General features: G+C 38.2%; 1 protein-coding gene and 1 pseudogene across 4 annotated transcripts in view; one reads left to right on the top strand and one right to left on the bottom strand.

The window, feature by feature from the left end:
- Positions 1 to 18650, bottom strand: part of CAMK4 (calcium/calmodulin dependent protein kinase IV) — a 220865-nt gene that overhangs the window by 113656 nt on the left and 88559 nt on the right. The window lies entirely within an intron of this gene.
- LOC114208737 (dnaJ homolog subfamily A member 1-like) lies at positions 10760 to 11985 on the top strand (annotated as a pseudogene).

Genomic DNA, 18650 nt, shown 5'->3' with positions numbered 1-18650 from the left:
AACTGGAGACTTCAACACACCTCCCGGTGATTGACAGAACAAGTAGACAAATTGTTACCAAGTACAGAAGACATGAATAGTATTAACTAAGCTAACCTAATTGACATTAAGAGAAAACCACAAAAAAATAGCAGAATACACATTTTCTTCTAAGTTAGAAGATTCACATCCAGTCTTAGTATAAAGTTACAGTAATCAAAAGAGCGGTGTTGGAGAAAGAATAAACATGAAAAAGAATGGAATGAAAAATAGAATTCAGAAATAGTCCTAAATATATAGGGCCTGTTGGCAAAAAGTCAATTCAGTGGATAAAGGACAGTCTTTCCAACTATAAATAATGCTGGAACAATGGGATACCCATAGGCAAAAAACAAACAGATAAGTAAAACAAAACAAAAACCTTTATCCAAACTCACACTGTACCAAAAAATTCTCAAAATGGATCACATGTATAAATATAAAACCTAGAATTCTAAAATTTGACCAAAAAAATGGAAGATTTTGTGACCTTCAGTTAGGCAATGATTTCTTATATACAAACCAAAAGCACAATGAAAGAACAAATAAATAAACTGGACTTAATCTAAATTAAGAATGTCTGCTCTTTGAAAGCCATGATAGGGAGAAAATTTTTACAAATCACATATCTGATAAAGCACTTGTATCTAAAATTACAAAGAAACTCAAAACCCAACAATAAAAAATAACGGATTTAAAAAATGAACCAAAGGGGCGCCTGGGTGGCTCAGTCGTTGATCGTCTGCCTTCGGCTCAGGTCATGATCCCAGGGTCCTGGGATTGAGCCCCACATTGGGCTCCCTGCTCGGCAGGAAGCCTGCTTCTCCCTCTCCACTCCCCCTGCTTGTGTTCCCTTTGGCTGTCTCTCTCTCTGTGTCAAATAAATAAATAAAATCTTTATAAATAAATAAATAAATAAATAAATATAAAAAAATGAACCAAAGATTTGAACATATACTTTACCAAAGAAAATATATTGATGGCAAAAAGCAGAGAGAAAGATACTCAACATCATTAGTCATTAGGGAAATGAAACTAAAACCACCATGAGATACAACTCCACACTTACTGGAATGCCTTAAAGAAAAGGGAGAGAGAGAGAATCGTGGACTGGCAAGGATGTAGAACAACACTCAATACACTTTGGAGGGAATGCAAAATGGTACAACCACTTTGGAAAACAGCTTGGCAGTTTCTTATAAAATTAAGAATAACATACAGGGGGGCGGAGCAAGATGGCGGAGGAGTAGGAGACCTGGATTTCATCTGGTCTCAGGAATTCAGCTGGATAGGGATCAAACCGTTCTGAACACCTACGAACTCAACAGGAGATCAAAGAAAAGAATAGCAACAACTCTCTGAACAGAAAAGCGACCACTTACTGGAAGGTAGGACGTGCGAAGAAGTGAATCCCAGGCGATATTGGGGAGGATAGAGAGTGGGGGAGGGGGCCTCCGTTGGCCGCTTCTGGCAAGTGATAGAGCTGCGGAGCACAATATTGGAACTTTGAGAAGTCGGCTCCGCTGAGGGACATCGCTGCAGTGGCTAAGCTGGGGGTGGAACCCTCGTGGGACAGTGTGGTCTCAGGACCCTCGGGGTCACAGAAAGACCAGGGGTGCCTGAGTGTGGCAGAGCTCCCAGGTATCAGAGCAGGGAAGCTGGCTGCAGAGACGGAGCCGAGGAGTGGGCTCTCAGCTCAGGGATGCCATAAACTGTGATCCGCGGCCCAGTCGGGCCACTGCTCCTCCAGCAGGGACCCAACAAGCTGCAGATCCGGGGAGATTCTCCTTCCTCCCCCAGAAGGAGCGGCGCGGGAGTGCACGGCAGGGATCTGCTGGGTTTGGAGACTCCACACCAAGTCGGGTGCCAGAGATAGAAACGCTCGGTCACAGGCCAGTGAGCATGGAGTGCGGCCGGAGACCGGAGAGACAGGAGTGACTGACTGCTTTTCTCTGGGGGCGCACTGAGGAGTGGGGCCCCAAGTTCTCATCTCCTCAGGCAGAGATTGGGAGGCCACCATTTTCACTCTCATCCTCCAAAGCTGTACTGAGAGCTTGCAGGGAACAAAAGCTCCCGAGAGCAAACCCGAGCAGATTGCTTAGCCCCGACTCAGAAAGGAGGGACAATTCCGCCTCCGGCAAAGACATTTGGGAACCACGACAACAGGTCCCTCCCCCAGAAGATCAGCAGGAACAGCCAGCCAAGACCAAGTTTACCGATCAAGGAGAACGGGAGAACTCCAGCACTAGGGGAATACCGCACATAGAATTCATGGCTTTTTTTTACCATGATTCATTAGTTTTTCAAAGTTAATTTTAACTGGGTTTTTTTTGAATTTTTCTTTTTCCCTTTTTCAACCAACATCTTATCAATCCCTTTTTGAAAAAAAAAATTTTTATTTTTCATTTTTAGAGTCATATTGTATCCCTTCATAGTAGATACCCTTATTTTTGGCATATGTATATAAGTTGTTCTCTCTTTAAAATTTTGAGATACGGTTTCTTCTAACAGATCAAAATATACCCTAAATCACTACTGTATGGCTTTGTTCTAGTCTCCTGCCTGATCACATTCTCTCCCTTTTTTTTAAAAAAAAAAATCTACTTTCTGGGTGCCTGGGTGGCTCAGTTGGTTAAGCGACTGCCTTTGGCTCAGGTCATGATCCTGGAGTCCCGGGATCGGGTCCCACATCGGGGTCCCTGCTCAGCAGGGAGTGTGTTTCTCCCTCTGACCCTCTTCCCTCTCGTGCTAACTCTCATTTTCTCTCTCAAATAAATAAATAAAATCTTTAAAAAAAAATCTTCTTTCTTTTCTCAAACAACTTATCTTATAAATTCCTTTTAAAAAATCTTTTATAATTTTCATCTTTACAGTCATCTTCCATCCCTTCATTGTATCAACCCTTATTTTGTACATATATAAGTCTTTCTTTCTTTAAAATTTTAGGAGGCACTTTTCTTCTAACAGACCAAAATACACCCAAAATCTAGGGTGTGGCACTGATCTTTGCACTAGCCTGATCATATTTGATCATACTGGTTTTTTTTGTTTTGTTCTGTTTTTGTTTGTTTTTATCTTTTCCTTTTTCTTTTTTTTCTCTCTTTCTTTTTTCTTTCTTTCCCTTTCTTTTCCCCTGGTTTCAGGTCTTTTCTGATTTGTTTAGAGTATATTTGCTGGGGACGTTGTTAACCTGTTAACATTTTGTTCTCTCATTCATCTATTCTCCTCTGGACAAAATGACAAGATGAAAAAAAATTACCTCAGCAAAAAGAACAAGAGGTAGTACCATCTGCCAGGGACCTACTCAATAAGGACATTAGTACGAAGTCGGACCTATAGTTCAGAATCATGATTTTAAAGATACTAGCTGGGCTTGAAAAAAGCATGGACGTTATTAGAGAAACCCTTCCTGGAGAAATAAAAGAACTAAAATCTAACCAAATCGAAATCAAAACGGCTATTAATGAAGTGCAATCAAAAATGGGGGCACTAACTGCTAGGATAAATGAGGCAGAAGAGAGAATCAGCGATATAGAAGACCAAATGATGGAAAATAAAGAGGCTGAGAAAAAGAGAGATAAACAACTACAGGATCACGAGGGCAGAATTCAAGAGATAAGCGATACCATAAGACGAAACAACATTAGAATAATTGGGATCCCAGAAGAAGAAAGAGAGAGAGGGGCAGAAGGTATATTGGCACAAATTATAGCAGAGAACTTCCTTAATGTGCGGAAGGAAACAGGCATCAAAATCCAGGAGGCACAGAGAACCCCTCTCAAAATCAATAAAAATAGGTCAACACCCCGACATCTAATAGTAAAACTTATGAGTCTCAGAGACAAAGAGAAAATCTTGAAAGCAGCTCAGGAGAAGAGATAAGTAACCTATAATGGTAGAAACATTAGATTGGCAACAGACCTATCCACAGAGACCTGGAAGGCCAGAAAGGACTGGCATGATATCTTCAGAGCACTAAACGAGAAAAATATGCAGCCAAAAATACTATATCCAGCTAGGCTGTCATTGAAAATTGAAGGAGAGATAAAAAGCTTCCAGGACAAACAAAAACTAAAGGAATTTGCAAACACAAAACCAGCCCTCCAAGAAATATTGAAAGGGGTCCTCTAAGCAAAGAGACAGCCTAAAAGCAGCACAGACCAGAAAGGAACACAGACAATATACAGTAACAGTCACCTTACAGGCAATACAATGGCACTAAATTCATATCTTTCAATATTTACCCTGAACGGAAATGGGCTACATGCCCTAATCAAAAGACACAGGCTATCAGAATGGATTAAAAAACAAGACCCATCAATATGCTGTCTGCAAGAGACTCATTTTAGACCCAAAGACACCCCCACATTGAAAGTGAGGGGGTGGAAAACCATTGACCATGCTAATGGACACCAAAAGAAAGCTGGGGTGGCAATCCTTATATCAGACAAATTAGATTTTAAAACAAAGACTGTAATAAGAGATGAGGAAGGACAGTATATCCTACTTAAAGGGTCTATCCAACAAGAAGATCTGACAATTGTAAATATCTATGCCCCTAACGTGGGAGCAGCCAATTATATAAGGCAATTAATAACAAAAGCAAAGAAACACATACACAACAATACAATAATAGTCGGGGACTTTAACAGCCCCCTGACTGAAATGGACAGATCACCTAAGCAAAAGATCAACAAGGAAATAAAGACTTTAAATGACACACTGGACCAAATGGACTTCACAGACACATTCAGAACATTCCATCCCAAAGCAACGGAATAAACATTCTTCTCTAGTGCCCATGGAACATTCTCCAGAATAGATCACATCCTAGGTCACAAATCAGGTCTGAACTGCTACAAAAGATTGGGTTTATTCCCTGCATATTTTCAGACCAGAGTGCTTTGAAACTAGAACTCAATCACAAGAGGAAAGTTGGAAAGGACTCAAATACATGGAGGCTAAAGAGCATCCTACTAAAGAATGAATGGGTCAACCAGGAAATTAAAGAAGAATTAAAAAAATTCATGGAAACCAATGAAAATGAAAACACAACTGTTCAAAATCTTTGGGATACAGCAAAGGCAGTCCTGAGAGGAAAGTATATAGCAATACAAGCCTTTCTCAAGAAACAAGAAAGGTCTCAAATACACAACCTAACCCTACACCTAAAGGAACTGGAGAAAGAACAGCAAATAAAGCCTAAACCCAGCAGGAGAAGAGAAATAATAAAGATCAGAGCAGAAATCAATGAACTAGAAACCAAAAGAACAGTAGAACAGATCAACAAAACTAGGAGCTGGTTCTTTGAAAGAATTAACAAGATTGATAAACCCCTGGCCAGACTTATCAAAAAGAAAAGAGAAATGACCCAAATCAACAAAATCATAAATGAAAGAGGAGAGTTCACAACCAACACCAAAGAAATACAAACAATTATAAGAACATATTATGAGCAACTCTATGCCAGCAAATTAGATAACCTGGAAGAAATGGGTGCATTCCTAGAGATGAATCAACTACCAAAATTGAACCAGGAAGAAATAGAAAACCTGAACAGACCTATAACCACTAAGGAAATTGAAGCAGTCATCAAAAATCTCCCAGCAAACAAAAGCCCAGGGCCAGATGGCTTCCCAGGGGAATTCTACCAAACATTTAAAGAAGAATTAATACCTATTCTCCTGAAACTGTTCCAAAAAATAGAAATGGAAGGAAAACTTCCAAACTCATTTTATGAGGCCACCATTACCTTGATCCCAAAGCCAGACAAAGACCCCATCAAAAAGGAGAATTACAGACCAATATCCTTGATGAACATGGATGCAAAAATTCTCACCAAAATACTAGCCAATAGGATCCAACGGTACATTAAAAGGATTATTCCCCATGACCAAGTGGGATTTATCCCTGGGCTGCAAGGCTGGTTCAACATCTGCAAATCAATCAACGTGACACAATACATTAACAAAAGAAAGAACAAGAATCATATGATCCTCTCAATAGATGCAGAAAAAGCATTTGACAAAGTACAGCATCCTTTCTTGATCAAAACTCTTCAGAGTATAGGGATAGAGGGTACATACCTCAATATCATAAAAGCCATCTATGAAAAACCTACAGCCAATATCATTCTCAATGGGGAAAAGCTGAGAGCTTTCCCCCTAAGGTCAGGAACGCAGCTGGGATGTCCACTATCACCACTGCTATTCAACATAGAAGTCCTAGCCACAGCAATCAGACAACAAAAAGAAATCAAAGGCATCCACATCAGCAAAGAGGAAGTCAAACTCTCACTCTTTGCAGATGATATGATAGTGTATGTGGAAAACCCAAAAGACTCCACCCCAAAACTGCTAGAACTCATACAGGAATTCAGTAAAGTAGCAGGATATAAAATCAATGCACAGAAATCAGTGGCATTCCTATACACCAACAACAAGACAGAAGAGAGACAAATCAAGGAGTTGATCCCATTTACAATTGCACCCAAAACCATAAGATACCTAGGAATACATTTAACCAAAGAGGCAAAGGATCTGTACTCAGAAAACTATAAAACACTCATGAAAGAAATTGAAGAAGACACAAAGAAATGGAAAAACGTTCCATGCTCATGGATTGGAAGAACAAACATTGTGAAGATGTCAATGCTACCTAGAGCAATCTACACATTCAATGCCATCCCCATCAAAATACCATCCACTTTTTTCAAAGAAATGGAGCAAATAATCCTAAAATTTGTATGGAACCAGAAGAGACCCAGAATAGCCAGAGGAGTGTTAAAAAAGCAAAGCAAAGCTGGTGGCATCACAATTCCGGACTTCCAGCTCTATTACAAAGCTGTCATCATCAAGACAGTATGGTACAAAACAGACACATAGATCAATGGAACAGAATAGAGAGCCCAGAAATGGACCCTCAACTCTATGGTCAACTCATCTTCGACAAAGCAGCAAAGAATGTCCAATGGAAAAAAGACAGTCTCTTCAACAAATGGTGTTGGGAAAATCGGACAGCCACATGCAGAAGAATGAAACTGGACCATTTCCTTACACCACACACAAAAATAGACTCCAAATGGTTGAAAGACCTAAATGCGAGACAGGAGTCCATCAAAATCCTAAAGGAGAACACAGGCAGCAACCTCTTCGACCTCAGCCACAGCAACTTCTTCCTAGAAACATCGCCAAAGGCAAGGGAAGCAAGGGCAAAAATGAACTATTGGGATTTCATCAAGATAAAAAGCTTTTGCACAGCAAAAGAAACAGTTCACAAAACCAAAAGACAACCGACAGAATGGGAGAAAATATTTGCAAATGACATATCAGATAAAGGGCTAGTATCCAAAATCTATAAAGAACTTATCAAACTCAACACCCAAAGAACAAATAATCCAATCAAGAAATGGGCAGAAGACACGAACAGACATTTTTCCAAAGAAGACATCCAAATGGCCAACAGACACATGAAAAAGTGCTCAACATCGCTGTGCATCAGGGAAATCCAACTCAAAACCTCAATGAGATACCACCTCACACCAATCAGAATGGCTAAAATTAACAAGTCAGGAAACAACAGATGTTGGTGGGGATGCAGAGAAAGGGGAACACTCCTACACTGTTGGTGGGAATGCAAGTTGGTGTAACCACTCTGGAAAACAGTGTGGAGGTTCCTCAGACAGTTGAAAATATAGCTACCATACGATCCAGCAATTGCACTACTGGGTATTTACCCCAAAGATACAAATGTAGGGATCCGAAGGGGTACGTGCACCCCAATGTTTATAGCAGCAATGTCCACAATAGCTAAACTGTGGAAAGAGCCACGATGTCCATCGACAGATGAATGGATAAAGAAGAGGTGGTATATATACACAATGGAATATTATGCAGCCATCAAAAGGAATGAGATCTTGCCATTTGCAACGACATGGATGGAACTGGAGGGTGTTATGCTGAGTGAAATAAGTAAATCAGAGAAAGACATGTTTCATATGACCTCACTGATATGAGGAATTCTTAATCTCAGGAAACAAACTGAGGGTTGCTGCAGTGGTGGAGGGGTGGGAGGGATGGGGTGGCTGGGCGATAGACATTGGGGAGGGTATGTGCTATGGCGAGTGCTGTGAATTGTGCAAGACTGTTGAATCACAGATCTGTACCTCTGAAACAAATAATGCAATATATGTTAAGAAAAAAAAAAGAAGAAGAAAATAGCAGGAGGGGAAGAATGAAGGGGGGGAAATCGGAGGGGGTATGAACCATGAGAGACTATGGACTCTGAATAACAAACTGAGGGTTCTAGAGGGGAGAGGGGTGGGGGGATGGGTTAGCCTGGTGATGGGTATTAAAGGGGGCACGTTCTGCGTGGAGCATTGGGTGTTATGCACAAACAATGAATCATGGAACACTAAATCCAAAACTAATGATGTAATGTATGGTGATTAACATAACAATAAAAAAATTTAAGAAAAAGAACTGTAAAATATTTAAAGGTAGAAAACAATGTATTATTATATCTGGAAAAAAAAAGAATAGCATACAATCAATCGATCTCACTCTTAGGTATTTGCCTAAGGTATGGGCTATGTTCATGACCCAGCAATTGCACTACTAGGTATTTACCCCAAAGATACAGAAGTAGCGAAAAGAAGGGGCACATGCACCCCAATGTTGATAGCGGCAATGTCCACAATAGTCAAACTGTGGAAGGAGCTGAGATGCCCTTCAACAGATGAATGGATAAAGAAGATGTGGTCCATATATACAATGGAATATTATTCAGCCATCCGAAAGAATGAATACCCACCATTTGCATGGACATGGATGGAACTGGAGGGGATTATGCTAAGTGAAATAAGTCAAGCAGAGAAAGACAATTATCATACGGTTTCACTCATATGTGGAACATACGGAATAGCACGGAGGACCACAGGGGAAGGGAGGGAAAACTGAATGGGGAGAAATCAGAGAGGGAGACAAACAATGAGAGACTCTGGGCTCCAGGAACCAAACTGAGGGCTATAGAAGGGAGTGGGTGGGGGGATGGGGCAACCGGGTGATGGGTATTAAGGAGGGTATGTCTTGTGATGAGCACCGGGTGTTATAATCAACTAATGAATTGTTGAACACTACATCAAAAACTACTGATGTACTATATGCTGGCTAACAGAACATAATAAAAAAAAAAAGAAAGAAAGCTATGTTCACTCACAAACTTGAAAAACAAATCTTTACAGCAGTTTCTTAGTAATCATCAAACACTGCGAACAACTCCAACATCCCTCAACTGAGAAATGAATTAACAATCTGTGACACATCCATATAGGGGAACACTACCCAAAAATAAAAAGGAATGAACTAGGGTACACACAACAACTTGGATGGTTCTCTAATATCCCAAGTTCAAAAGACTGTGTTACTCCATTTTTAGAATATTCTTGCAAATACAAGATTATAGGGACAGAAAATAGATCAGTGCTTAGGGATGAGGGAGGGATTGAATACAAATGAGTATGGGAGAATTTTTTGGCATGACGAAACTTGTACATTTTGCTTGTGGTGGTGTTTACACAATAATATACATTTGTTAAAATAGGTAGAAATATATAATAAAATTTGCTGTATGTAATTATACCTTGATAAAAATACAGTGAAAAACCTTTCCAAGAAAACCATATTGTTCAAAGGTAGGATTAAAAAAAATTACCAAAATGTAACCTGTAACATTCAACTTAGTGTATTTTTATTTAATGATAACTGATGACATTTAAAAAATAAAAAAAGGAAAAGAAGAAAAGAAATACAAGGGATTTGCAAACACTGAAGAAAACTAAAGATCTAATTTCTACTTTTATAACAATTGAAAAATTAATAAACTCAAAAATTCATGTAAAAGAAATACATTAAATATCCTCTATTCCTTAATTTCCTTATCACATTAAATTACCTATCAAAAATTTCAGGATATACATAATTGTCTTAGCAAAAGCCTTCCAAAAATTTTTAACAAAATACATTCTTGGAATGGCTGGGTGGCTCAGCCAGTTAAGCGTCTGCCTTCGGCTCAGGTCATGATCCCGGGGTCCTGGGATCGAGCCCTGCATCGGGCTCTCTGCTCAGCCAGGAGCCTACTTCTCCTCTCCCTCTGCCTGCTGCTCTGCCTACTTGTGCTCTCTCTCTTTCTCTAGCAAATAAATAGATAAAATCTTAAACACACACACACACACACACACACACACACACACACACACACACACACCAAAATACATTCTTAACTGATCAACCTCAGGATAACGTTATGCTAGAAATAACTTAAATTTTTAAAAAAAAATTTTTATATTTTTGTATTTGAGGAATCCATTAAGAGAGTCCAATTTTATTTTGCTAAGTAATGGACTTGTTAATATGAACAGATCTTTTAATTTTTTCCACTTTTATTGAGTTATAAATGACATGTAACATTGTATAAATTTAAGGCATACAATGTAAAGATTTGATATATGTACATATTGCAAAATAATTACTACAGTAAGATTAGTTAACACATCTATCACCTCACATAGTTACAATTTTAGGAATAACTTTTTAGAGGATGAAAAGATTAAGTTAAAAGAACAAAACAGGGAACTTTCCAGAATGCTCCATGAGACGCGGAGGAGCAGCGGCTGCCCGAGCTGCGTCCAGCAACGCGCTTCTTCCCGCTCTCCCACACCGGCCTCGGCCCTCTCACTGGCTGTAGAAAATGGTAAAAGAAACCACTTACTATGATGTTTTGGGGGTCAAACCCAATGCCACCCAAGAGGAATTGAAAAAGGCCTACAGGAAACTGGCCTTGAAGTACCATCCTGATAAGAATCCAAACGAAGGAGAGAAGTTTAAACAGATTTCTCAAGCTTAGGAAGTACTCTCTGATGCAAAGAAAAGGGAATTATATGACAAAGGAGGAGAACAGGCAATTAAAGAAGGTGGAGCTGGTGGTGGTTTTGGCTCCCCCATGGACATCTTTGATATGTTTTTTGGAGGAGGAGGAAGGATGCAGAGAGAAAGGAGAGGTAAAAATGTGCATCAGCTCTCAGTAACCTTAGAAGATTTATTTAATAGTGCAACAAGAAAACTAGCTCTGCAAAAGAACGTGATCTGCGATAAATGTGAAGGCTGAGGTGGTAAGAAAGGAGCAGTCGAATGTTGTCCCACTTGCCGAGGTACTGGAATGCAAATAAAAATACATCAGATAGGACCTGGAATGGTTCAGCAAATTCAATCTGTGTGCATGGAGTGCCAGGGGAATGGTTCAGCAAATTCAGTCTGTGTGCATGGAGTGCCAGGGCCATGGGGAACAGATCAGTCCCAAAGATAGATGTAAAAGCTGCAATGGGAGGAAGATAGTTCGAGAGAAGATTCTAGAAGTTCATATTGACAAAGGCATGAAGGATGGCCAGAAGATAACATTCCATGGTGAAGGAGACCAAGAACCAGGACTGGAACCAGTCCATTGTTTTAGATCAGAAGGACCACGCTGTTTTTACTCGGCAAGAAGACCTTTTCATGTGTATGGACATACAGCTGGTTAAAGCACTGTGCGGCTTTCAAAAGCCAGTATCTACTCTTGACAACTGAACCATTCGTCATCACCTCTCAGCCAGGTCAAATTGTCAAACGTGGAGATATCAAGTGTGTGCTAAATGAAGGCATGTCAATTTATCGTAGACCATATGAGAAGGGTTGCCTAATCACCGAATTTAAGGTAAACTTTCCTGAGAATGGCTTTCTCTCTCCTGATAAACTCTCTTTGCTGGAAAAACTCCTACCTGAGAAGAAGGAAGTAGAAGGGACTGGTGAAATGGACCAGGAAGAACTGGCGGACTTTGATCCAAATCAGGAAAGATGGCGCCATTACAATGGAGAAGCCTATGTGGATGATGAACATCATCCCAGGGGTGGTGTTCAGTGTCAGACCTCTTAATGGGACCAGTGAGTAACATTGCTGGCATTTTATATGCAGTAGTGAATGAGTGAAGGACTATAATCATAGCTCACTACTTGCTATTGTTTTTGTGTTAATATTCAACTATAGTAGTGTTTTAAAAGTTAAATGAAGAATAAACTCAAGTATAAAAGCTCTGACTTTGTCCTGTATGTATGATGACTTCAGTGTGCAAGATAAAGTTAATACTTGTAAAAACTACTTCAAAAAAAAAATATCCCCTAGCATTTGTTAGGCCATGCCTTGTAATTAATTTCAGCTCTGTGTATATGAAACAGCTCAGACTGAAATGCTAGGTGTTTGTATTGACTTCAGTGTATGACCCTTAGTTGTTAAGCTATGAAGTTAAAATTTGTATTTAATTGGCAATCAGACAAAGAATTTGTAGAGAAGTGTTTTGGTCTACAGTTAAGTGGGATTCATTGTGATGCCTCTGCATTTATTGCCTCAACTGTTACTTGAAGATGGCATGCTATGTAATTTGTCCTGTGGTATCACTGATAGAAAGGATACCTCTCTAAAGAAGGGGTTTATCATATGCTGCTGCTTGAGGGCTTGCACTTGTAGAACTGCATTCCCTTCTGCTGTGCCATCTTTTAAAAAAAAAATATATATATATATATATCAGTCCTGGTTACACTTTTCTTTTAAGCTTCAGAGTAGTGACTTTGGGAGCAGGGTACTTTAGAGTGAAGAGACATTTACGTGGAGAAGTTAATTTGCATGTATGAGATAGGAAGGTGTTTTTTAGGTGTGTTATGGGGTTACTTTAAACAATTTAACTTATGCTCTGAAGTAACTGTAATTTAATGTTGATAGTATAGCAAATTATGATGAATAGCTTTAATTGTATGTTTAAAAATCATGTTCACAAGCTTAAATCTGGGTATCAGCATTAAGCAAATGAAATGTATGAATGTCTCCTTAATATACTAATTACAAAGCAAAAAAAAAAGAACAAAACAGCTGAAATAAATTTACATGAAAATAACATTTCAGTAATTTCTCTAAAATATAACCAATTTTCTGTGCTGAAATTAAATGATTAGCTTAAAGAAACCATGTTCAGAGGGCACGTACTGCATGGAGCACTGGGTGTTATATGTAAACAATGAATCATGGAACACTATATCAAAAACTAATGATGTAATGTATGGTGATGAACATAACAATGAAAAAATAAAAAATAAAAATAAAAGTGTATGTTTAAAACTAAAAAAAGAAACCATGTTCAGTATGTTTATATAAAAATAAAAATTATTTTACACATTAATGGTAAATTTTTAATACACAAAGAACATTTGTTATAATGCTATATCCACATTTCAAAATAGATTATATACAGAGAGAATCACCATGAAATTTCCTGAGATATAAAGAAAGCAAGGAGATTATAGTGGAGGATATTATATTCATGGAGTTATTCAACTGGAAAAAAATAAGCTTCACTTACATCTATTCATTTACAATATATTCTTCAACAAAAAAGGCCAAGAAATAAATTATTCTAGTTAGAATTTTTTCTGCTATGATTTTGTTAAGAAAGAAAGTCAATATCCTTTTGGAGTCTGAGCTTGATTTCCACTTTCACATTGGTTTTCTTTAACAGAATTTTTAGAAAAGGTTTATTATTTTTTTGAGAGACAGAGAATGCCTGAGCATGAGTGGAGGGTGGGGGAAAGAGAAGGAGCGAAAGAATCTCCAGCAGACTCCCCACTGATCACAGAGCCCCACTTGGGCTTGATCTCATGATCCTGAAATCATGACCTCAGGCGAAATCAAGAGTCAAAGGCTTAATAGACTGAGCCACCCAGCCACCCCTAAAGACTATTTTTAAGTAATCTCCACACCCAATGTGGGGCTCAAAGTCACAACCTTGAGATCAAGAGTTGCACGCTCCACCGACTGAGCCAGTCAGGAGCCCCTTTAACAGAAATTTTGGAAAAAAAATATTTTTTAGCTCTAGCCTTGTCTAATATGGTTGGTTATTAAGAAAAAAAGTAAAGGCAAAAAGTTGAAAATGTAGACTACCATGTTTCATTGCAGGTAAAGATGAGAAAGTATTCAAACCTATAACGTGCCATAAAATCATGTACATTACATAAAATTATGTACATTATGTGTACATGATAATCATAAAGCTATGTATTTGCTATTATACAGACACACACTTTATATTATTATTATTATATACCATACACACACACATTATTGCCCCTGTAAAGCTGTTAAGCACTTGATATTGGTATCCAACGGTGCGTCAAACTTAGGGATATAGGGAAAAGCTCCAAATACAGTATTTATGTATTTGTCTGAGAACACTTCAAGTATGGAGTCCCTTGCTACTAATTTAGGAGTACTTAGTACAGAAAAGGGGGCTTTTTATCCTGTAATTCATCTTTACATGCTCCTCATATCCAGCATTTAAGGAACAACTATCAACTGGATTCACATTAATGTTTTAGGGAATTAGGATGAAATGCATGATGTTAAGACAATTTATAATCACGGGCATTCTCCCAGTAAGAAGGCTAAACATCAGTGATTGGATTTCTGGGGGAGGACTTAGTGGGACATTGGTGATTTGGGAGTTGAAGCAACAGAGCTTGGCTTCCCTTGCCAGCAAACTTACAACTCGCTCTTTGGAAATGCAAGAGTATTCAGATATAGAATCTCTTAAAACATAGAAGTTTGGAGGGACTGTTGACTACTCTGTTGTCTGCCTCCAGATGTGTCTCTGTAATGATATGCTTCACAGCCATGGAAAATTATCTCTGCTAAGTGTATTAAGCCTCATAAGTTATGAAAGAGTTTCATTGTTGTTGTTGTTGTTTTTTAAATGGGAAGGGTCTTGAAATGGAACCAAAGAATCTTGTTATCTTTCTCTAACATTGAAGGTGCCTGGTTAAGGATAGAGTTATGTCAAAATATTAATCATTTTTAAACATTTCAATACATTTATTTCTTTTTTGTTTTTGCACCCAATTTTTAAATTTTTTTATTTTCAATATGTGTATGTGCTTGCAGGAAAGATCCTCCTAATGCTCATTATGGAAAGATTTAAGAACAAGGCTGTGATTTATAAGAACTGTCAATCATATGCTGAAACATAATGTGAGCAACTCTCGATGTCACTGTATTTCTTCTACATGATTGACTTGCTATTGTTTAACAAGCCTATTCTTTTCATTGTTTTTTTTTTTTTTTTAGATTAGATGAATTGTTAAAGAAGACTGGTTATAACTTCAAAATTGATTCTTCTTGGGGATGAAAGTAGAGGCATATTCAGGAACAGGAGCCTGAAAAAAAATCCAAGTCTCTAAATGTTTAATGTCAGCACACATTTTGCCCCATTCCAGTGAGTTTTTCATTGTTTCATTCTCCCTCCCTGTCAGCTGCAACTCCTCAGTCCTCTTCAAGACTTAAAGTGTTTTAAGATGTTCTTTGGTCACCAAAGACAAAAATCAAATCTAAACCTTAAACCAACAAGGAACAGGAAAAACTGCTGAAATGATTTAATTACTGATTTGGCATTTTCAATCTACAACTTGAAGAACGGCTAACCTTTAGAATTTAGAAAGTTGTTATTAGACCTGGAGGTTTTCCAAGTCAGTTAAATTTTACAGTCCTAAAGTAAATCTCAAAAATTTCAGGCCAAGGAATGACAGTAAAGCCCTGATTTTAAGAGGTGCTCAAGGCCCAAAGTTTTAATAAGGTTGGGTTCAGAATTTCAGTCTATCCATAACGACACTCACTCTTCCTGCTTGCTGAATCCTGCAGAGGGCAAGGGCAAGCACTCCACCTCAGTCATCAGGGTCATAACCCAGCTTCCTATGTGGGGCCTTATATGGACTTTTGTAACTCTCCCTGACAGAGTTTCATTTGTTGTTTCACCCTGATTTCAGCTTGCTCTATACCCACTCTTTTGTGTCTAATTCCTGACCAATATACTCCCTTCTTCAAAATCTACACTGGCAAGTGCTTAATTCTTCAAACCATGAACCGTTATACCCTCTACTTGGTGAGCCTCCAGTTTCTCACAGCCCTGCTCCCCTAGTTAACAATTTCTTTCAGTTGCCTGATAGCACCTAGCTGTGACTTTGTTCCTAGTCCTGGATCTCTGCAATGACTGGCTTAAATATGACTCCCTTTGTTTCAAAAATTTAACAAAGCCCCTGACCTAAGAGAAAATAAGAGCTTAAGAAGCTTTGGAATCCAAATGCTGAATTTTAGTACAATAAAGCAAACAAAAAACAGCTTCAAATTATCAGGTTGCCTTATATATTTGTTCTCAGTCAGAAAGTAATGTAACAGTAAATACTGTGGACATAAAGGGTCTTAACACTCTTATCAGTCCTTCCCTTTGTTTGCTTTAAAATATTTACTGCCTCATATGTTAGCCATTAGGATCAATTAACCACATGCCTTATGAAGACTTTATTTTTCTTTTCTCTGAATTTCCAGTCCACCATTTCATGCCACCATACATTCTGAGGACAACTACGGCTCTTTTTTTCACCTTTCTCCTCCATTCCCAGACCCATCCCCTTCTATTCCATATCATCTACTATAATGTATCTGCTGTATCTATATGTTTCCATCTAACCCAACCTTCGTACCTTCACTTAAGCTTAATAATATCAACATGCAATAAGTACTATTGTTTTTGTATACTATTGGTCATATGTATTTTTTCCAGTTTATTGAAATATAATTAGCATATAACATTGTGTAACTTTAAGGTGTACAATGTGTTGATCTGATACACTTACCTATTGTGAAATGATTACCACACTAGGGTTAGTTTAACACTTCCATCACCTCACATAATTACTATTTCTCTTCTGTGGTGAGAATATTTAAGATTTACTCTCTTTGCAACTTTCAAGCATATAATATTGTTAAATATAATCACCATGCAGTACATTAGGTCCTCAGAATTCACTCATCTTCTAACTGGAAGGTTGTACCCTTTGGCCAATATCTCTCCATTTCTCCCATGCTCCAGCCTCTGGCAACCACCATTCTACTCTGTTCTAAAAGTTGAGCTTTTTTAGATTCCACTTATCAGTGATATATACAGTATGTATCTTTCTCTGACTTATTTCACTTCGCATAATGCCCATAAGATCCATCTATGTTGTTGCAAATGGCAGGATGTCCTTCTTTCTCATGGCTAAATAAATAAGTAAATAAACATCTTCTTTATCCATTCATCTGTTGATGAGCACTTAGGTTATTTCCATATCTTGGCAATTGTGAATAATGCCGTAGTGAACATGGGAGTGCAGATTATCTCTTCAAGATCCTGAGTTTGTTCCCTGTGTATATACACCTAGAAGTGGGATTGCTAGACCATATGGTGATTCTACTTTTAACTTTTCAAGGAAACTCATACTGTTTTCCACAGTTGCTACACCAATTTACATTCCCACCAACAGTGCACGAGGGTTCCTCTTCCTCCACATCCTTGCCAACACTTATCTTTTACCTTCCTGATGATAGCAATTCTAACAGGTGTGAGATGATGTCACATTGTGGTTTTGATTTGCATTTCCTGGATGATTAGTGATGTTGAGCATTTTTTCATATACCTGTTAGCCACCTGGATGTCTTCTTTGGAAAGATGTCTATTCGGTTCCTTTGTTCATTTTTAAATTGGATTCTTTGCTTTTGCCTTTTAATCCAAGTAGTTAGTTCATTTATAATAAATGTTATTAATTATATGGATGGGTTTAAGTCATTCATATTGCTATTTGTTTCATTTGTTCTTTGTTATTTTTTTCTATACCTTCCCTTTTTCTTTTGGATTTAGTATTTTAGTATTTCCAGTATTATATTTTGTACTTCTCTTGGCCTTTAGGGTATACCTCATTGTTTTGTTTTGTTTTTTAATGGTTGCTCTCAGGATTCCCGTATATAATTATCCTTAACTTATGGTCTGCTCATAAGTCTGCTTAATACTATAAAATATAAAAATCTCAACACAATAACTCCATTTACCACCTTCCCTTCCTTCTCTATCCTTTGGGCTACTGCTGTGATACATTTTATTTCTACAGTGATTTTACTTCGCTTCAAATGGTTAGCTGTTTTAAAAGATATTAAAGAGAAGAATGAAAAGGAGTCTTTTACACCTACATTCTCCTATTTCCAATGGTCTTCACTTCTTCCTAAAAATCTGAATTTCCATCTGGCATTATTTTCCTTGAGTAAGCCCGAAGAACTTTCTTCAGCATTACTTGTGGTTTGTGTGCGCTGACAATAGATTTGCACAGCGTTCATTTATTTTAAAGTGTATTTATTTTACTGTCATTTTTGAGAAATTTTTTTTTCACTAGATGTAGAATTCTGGGCTGACAGATTTTGTTTTGTTTTAGGACTTTAAAAGTGTTCCACTATTTTTTTTTAAGATTTTATTTATTTTGAGGGAGAGGGAGAGAAAGAGTACATGCAAGAGCGGGGAGGGGCAGAGGCGGAGGGAGAGAATCTCAAGCAGACTCCACGCTGAGCACAGAGCCCGGTGCAGGGCTCGGATCTCAGGACTCTGAGATCAGGACCTGAGCTGAAATCAAGAGTCAGACACTTAACCGACTGAGCCACTCAGGCGCCCCAGGCTCCACTATCTTCTAACTTCCATTTTT

The sequence above is a fragment of the Eumetopias jubatus genome, unplaced genomic scaffold (assembly GCF_037043125.1).
Source record: "Eumetopias jubatus isolate StellerSeaLion01/CBP00866 unplaced genomic scaffold, mEumJub1_p1.0 scaffold_5, whole genome shotgun sequence".
Lineage (NCBI taxonomy): Eukaryota > Metazoa > Chordata > Mammalia > Carnivora > Otariidae > Eumetopias > Eumetopias jubatus.
This window is presented reverse-complemented; position numbering and strand designations above follow the sequence as displayed.